This window comes from Ranitomeya variabilis, chromosome 5, assembly GCF_051348905.1.
Source record: "Ranitomeya variabilis isolate aRanVar5 chromosome 5, aRanVar5.hap1, whole genome shotgun sequence".
Taxonomy (NCBI): Eukaryota; Metazoa; Chordata; class Amphibia; order Anura; family Dendrobatidae; genus Ranitomeya; species Ranitomeya variabilis.
Window position 1 is genome coordinate 274,232,351 of NC_135236.1, and position 6,506 is coordinate 274,238,856.

Below are 6,506 nucleotides of genomic sequence, written 5' to 3' on the forward strand. Positions count from 1 at the left end.
ACAGGCAGCATGTTATAGATCTGGGGGAGCAAATTGATTTATAGTTTTGTTGGAAAAGATGTAGTGTAGTATAACTTGTAATCTATTCATTTAAAGGGAACCTGTCACCCCGTTTTTTCCGTATGAGATAAAAATACCGTTAAATAGGGCCTGAGCTGTGCATTACAATAGTGTATTTTGTGGACCCCGATTCCCCACCTATGCTGCCGAAATACGTTACCAAAGTAGCCGTTTTCGCCTGTCAATCAGGCTGGTCTGGTCAAAAGGGCGTGGTGTCTTCCCCCAGATCTTGCTTAGTTTTCCGTTGGTGGCTTGGTGGTGTGCGTATGCCCAAGGTCCCGAATCCACTGCACAGGGGAGTGAAAAGAGCACGATGTGTGCTATTGCATTGGTGATCGGTGGGGGCGGCCATCTTCCTTTGGCTGCGCGTGCGCAGAAGCGGCACTCTGCTGGCCGCGGCTTCAGGAAAATGGCCGCCCGTGCGCAGATGGAGATCGCGGCGGCCATTTTCCTGAAGCCGAGATGCGAACTCTGATGAGTCCAAATATCAGATCTTTGGTTCCAACCACTGTGTCTTTGTGCGACGCAGAAAAAGTGAACGGATGGACTCTACATGCCTGGCTCACACCGTGAAGCATGGAGGAGGAGGTGTGATGGTGTGGGGGTGCTTTGCTGGTGACACTGTTGGGGATTTATTCAAAATTGAAGGCATACTGAACCAGCATGGCTACCACAGCATCTTGCAGCGGCATGCTATTCCATCCGGTTTGTGTTTAGTTGGACCATCATTTATTTTTCAACAGGACAATGACCCCAAACACACCTCCAGGCTGTGAAAGGGCTATTTGACCAAGAAGGAGAGTGATGGGGTGCTACGCCAGATGACCTGGCCTCCACAGTCACTAGACCTGAACCCAATCAAGATCGTTTGGGGTGAGCTGGACCGCAGAGTGAAGGCAAAAGGGCCAACAAGTGCTAAGCATCTCTGGGAACTCCTTCAAGATTGTTGGAAGACCATTCCCGGTGACTACCTCTTGAAGCTCATCAAGAGAATGCCAAGAGTGTGCAAAGCAGTCATCAAAGCAAAAGGTGGCTACTTTGAAGAACCTAGAATATAAAACATATTTTCAGTTGTTTCACACTTTTTTGTTAAGTATTTAATTCCACATGTGTTAATTCATAGTTTTGATGCCTTCATTGTGAATGTACAATTTTCATAGTCATGAAAATACAGAAAAATCTTTAAATGAGTAGGTGTGTTCAAACTTTTGGTCCGTACTGTATGTGCACACGGTGTGTTTTTGGTGCATTTTCATGTTTTTTCCACACAGAAAAGGGTAAAAAACGCTATGAAATCCTTATGTCAGCTAATTTAATGAGAATCCTGAAGTGCTGTGCACAAGATCAGTAATTTTCCTTGAGTATTAGCAGTGCATTTTTTTCCACAGCATGTCAATTCTTTGTGCCAATTTTTAGCAATTTTTCACCCATTTACTTCAATTGAGTCAGTCAAATCCACAGCAAAAACGCAGGTATCAAAATGCGTACTTGCTCAGTTTTTGTTTGCGTTTTTACGGGCATCCTATGGTGTTTCCCACGCTCTCATCTGTGTGACAGTGTGGGAAACATCGACGCAGCGGTATTGATTGGCGGTAACGTTACTACCGGTAAGACCTGTTATGATCCGGTGACCTTGGAGCCGCATGAAACTTTCTCTGGAGTCGGTGGAACCTGTACTGACCGCAAATCCTGAACTAACACCGCAACTAGAAGTAGCCGTGGGGTGTGCCTAACAAACCCTAGACACCTCGACACAGCCGGAGGACTAAATACCCCTATAGATGGAAATAGGAATACTACCTTGCCTCAGAGCAGAACCCCAAAGGATAGGCAGCCCCCCACGAATAGTGACTGTGAGTAGGAGAAGAAAAGACACACGCAGGTAGAAAACAGGATTTAGCAAAAGAGGCCACTCTAGCTAAATAGGAAAGGATAGGACAGAATACTAGGCGGTCAGTAATAAAACCCTTCCAAAAATATCCACCGCAGATAATACAAAAAATTCCACAATCTAACTAAAGACGTGGAATGAATATCTGCAACCCCAGAGAAGCCAACAAGACTGAGAAAATGCTGACACAATCTAAGCTGGACAAGAAAACACAAAAGAATAGCACTGAATTATGAAGCACACAGCATGTGTGCCACAGAAACAAAACCAGACACTTATCTTTGCTGATTTGGCAGAAAGGCAGGAGGAACCAGGCAGAGGTCCAACACCTCCCAACAACAATTGACAACTGGCAAGGACTAATGAATCCTGCACAGCTAAATACCCCAGTCAGAACTGCAACCAGCAGACACACCTGACCAGGACTGCAACCCAGGGACAACTGCATTACCACCTACTACCACCGGAGGGAACCCAAAAGCAGAATTCACAACAAAGACCGTCGGTCAGAGCGCTGCAAAGTCATGCTGTCAGATTTCAGCGTGACCCTGCAGAGATACTGCGATCTACAGCAGTGACCCAGGGTAAAACGCTTAACGGAGGTCAGCAGGCATGGCCTGATGAGAGACTACTAGTGATGAGCGAGTGTACTCATTGCTCGGGTGATCTCCGAGTATTTGTTAGTGTTCGGAGATTAAGTTTTCATCTCCGCAGCTGAATGATTTACAGCTATTAGCCATCTTGATTACATGTGGGGATTCCCTGGCAACCCCCACATGTACTCAGCCTGGCTAATAGCTATAAATCATTCAACTGCGGCGATGAAAACTTAATCTCTTGCTCATCACTAGAGACTACTTTTCCCATCAGGCTATGTCTCCTGTCACTGATAACAGTGATAGAAGGACCCGCTGATGGGAGGAGTAGTCTCTCGGCAGCCGGCGCCTGTGCTCAAACATAAAAAAACGACCACAACATGTAAAATAATTACGTACATATTCAAATAAAAATAAGAAACACAATTGTTGTGAATTCTGCTCTTGGGCTCCCTCCGGTGGTTGTTAGTGGTAGTGCAGTTGTCTTGGGGTTGTAATACAGGGCAGGTGTTTCTGCTGACGGCAGCTTTACTAGGTATTTAGGTTTGCAGGATCCATTACTCCTGGCCAGTTGTCCATTGTTCTTGGAGGAATTGCATCTCTCTCTGGTTCCTCATGCTCTGCTGCCAATTCAGCTAAGATAAGTGTCTGTTTTTTTGTCTCTGTGCACACATGCAGTTTGCTTGTAATTCAGTGCAATTCATTTGTGTTTTTGTCCAGCTTAGACTTTGTTTGGATTTTTCAGTCATGCTGGATTCTCAGGAGTTGCAGATATACTTGCTATGTCTTTAGTTAGATGTAGTATATTTGTATTTTCTGCTGTGGATATTTTTAGGATTTTAATACTGACCGCTTAGAATTCTGTCCTATCCTTTGCTATTTAGCTAGAAGTGCCTCTTTTGCTAAATTCTGTTTTTCTGCCTGCGTGTGTCCTTCCTCTTATACTCACAGTCAATATTTGTGGGGGGCTGTCTATCCTTTGGGGCTCTGCTCTGAGGCAAGATAGAATTCCCATTTCCACCTATAGGGGTATTTAGTCCTCCGGCTGTGTCGAGGTGTCTAGGACGGGATAGGTACACCCCACGGCTACTTCTAGTTGCGGTGTCAGTTTAGGGTTTGCGGTCAGTACAGATACCACTTACTCCTGAGAAAGTCTCTCATGCGGCTCCTAGGTCACCGGATCATAACACACAATATACTCACCAAACACCAAATCCCCAATGCCCTTGTCTCCTATATAAAATGTAAGATTAAAAAACAAGATAAACTCACCTTAACATCCAATCCCCTATGGCCATGTCTCCTGTAAACCACCATATACTCTCCTGCCGGCCGTAGTACACATAATCGGGAGATGTGACTGCTCTAATCGGCCACCGACTACACACTGACAGGAGCATCATCACTCCCGCAGTGTATAGCATTGAGCTGTCTTGAGAGAGGTCACACAAGTTCATCAGCAGATGAGCTCCAGTGATCTCCTTTATAACACCACCGCTGCGTGAGAACTTTCTCACATAGTGATGGTGCTGTAAGGGAGATCACAGAGCTGATCAGCTGATGAACTCCGGTGAACTCTCTCACCGCAGCTCAATGCTATACACTGCGGAATAGATTACCTTCTGTGTCACTGTATAGCAAGCTGTCCTTGAGAGCAGCCACATCAGTGACTGCTCTCAAAGTCATCAGGATCGTCGTGGGACATTATGGATTGTCTTCTCTGTTTACAGGTGAGGAATATTGTGGTTTATTATTGTATTTTTGTGACAGGAGACATTGGCTTCAGTGGATTAGGAATTCGCTGTGTATGGTTTAATTTAGATTTAATAAAGGTGTGTCTCATTACTTCAAATAAAGGACTGTATTCTGGGTGTTTTTTTATATCACTATGGGGTCCTATACACTGTGTTCCAAATTATGCATATAATATTTCCTCAATTTTCTCTCAATTACCTATCTGAATTGCAGTCATTGTTACTTTCCAGTCATCTACTATTCTAGTATAATTGCAATGTTTTGGAACAAACTGCCTATGAAAACAGTATCTTTTAAAAAAAAATAAACACTCAAAATGCATGTTACAAATTATTATGCACAGCAGAGTTTTCCACCTTTTTTTTTATTTTGCACAAAAAAATGGTCAATTGTGAAGTTATAAGCATTATCAGCTTATTACAAAATGAAATCAAACAGTTTTCAAGTGAAAACTTTATTCTAGGTGATGTTACATTTGCACATAGGACCCCTTGTTGGAAAGAAGCTTCTGAACTCTCTCGTCCATTGAATTTGTCAGTTTTTGGATGGTTTCTGCTTCAATTGTTTTGCATGTGGACAGAATACCCTCCCAGAGCTGTTGCTTAGATGTGAACTGCCTCCCACCATCATAGACACTCCTTTTGATGATGCTTCAGAGGTTCTCAATGGGGTTGAGGTCAGGGGAAGATGGTGGCCACACCATAAGTTTGTCCTCTTTTATGCCCATAGCAGCCAGAGATGCAGATGTGTTTTTTGCAGCATGAGACGGTGCATTATCATGCATGAAAATGATCTTGCTGCGGAAAGCACGGTTCTTCCTCTTGAACCATGGCAGGAAGTGTTGTTTTAGAAACTCCACATAGATTATGGAGTTCATCTTTACTCCTTCAGGGATCATAAAGGGGCCGACAATCTGTCTCCCCATGATTCCAGCCCAAAACATTACTCCACCTCCTTGTTGGCGCCTTAGCCGTTTTTTCATGGGGTGTCCATCAACCAGCCATCCTCCACTCCATCCATCTGGACCATCGAGCGTTGCACGGCACTCATCGGTGAACAAAACAGTTTGGAAGTCAGTCTTCATGTATCGTTTGGCCCAGGGCTGCCACTAGAAATTTCGGGGCCCCATACTGGCAAAATTTTCGGGGCCCCCTTAAGACTCCACCCAGGCTCCACCCCAGCCCCGCCTCCAACCCTCGAACTGTCCACAGCACCACCGCTGTCCCTTGGAAAAACTCCACTTCTCACCAATCACACATTAACAGTTCCCATCACCAGATCACACACATAGCCAGCAGATTTTGTTTTGGCCCAAAGGTTTTTTTAATCTGCCACGATGACAAGGTAGACTCTTTTGGCCGGGCCCTACTCTACTCTAACTTATTAAACATTTGTTAAAATATGCAATACAATTTAGGTATATTTTTATTTATTTTTCAATTTTTCAAATGACCAATAATACCACATACAAGGGACAAATACCACAACAGAAAAAAGAATGTCCAGCTTCACCGAATCCGTAAAAAAGAGTTTTCTTTATTCACATACTATTGAGCATAGAGGATACAGACTTCAGCACAAGCCATATGGGTAAGAATCTCAACGTGTTTCTGGAGACTAAGCTCCCTTAATCATGACATGTCATGACATTTGTCATGATTAAGGGAGCTTAGTCTCCAGAAACGCGTTGAGATTCTTACCCATATGGCTTGTGCTGAAGTCTGTATCCTCTATGCTCAATAGTATGTGAATAAAGAAAACTCTTTTTTACGGATTCGGTGAAGCTGGACATTCTTTTCTTTTTTGGACTCTATACGCCTGAACACAGCGGGTCCGTGCTCCCGAAGATTGGTTTATGCATCACGGGTGAGCTGGTTTATATTCCTTCTTACAAATACCACAACACCATGACCAGACACCACATTATCACCACATAGTGACCTATAATACTATCTACAAGGAATAAATACTGCCACACCATGTGCAGACCACATATTACCACCACAGTGACCGAACAATATCACATACAAGGGACAAATACCACCGCAGCATGTACAGACCACATATTACCACCACATGGTGACCAACTACATATAAGGAACAAATAGCAACACAACATGACCAGACCACATATTACCACCATACGGTGACCGAATAATAGCACGTACAAGAAACAAATACCGCCACACCATGGCCGGACAACA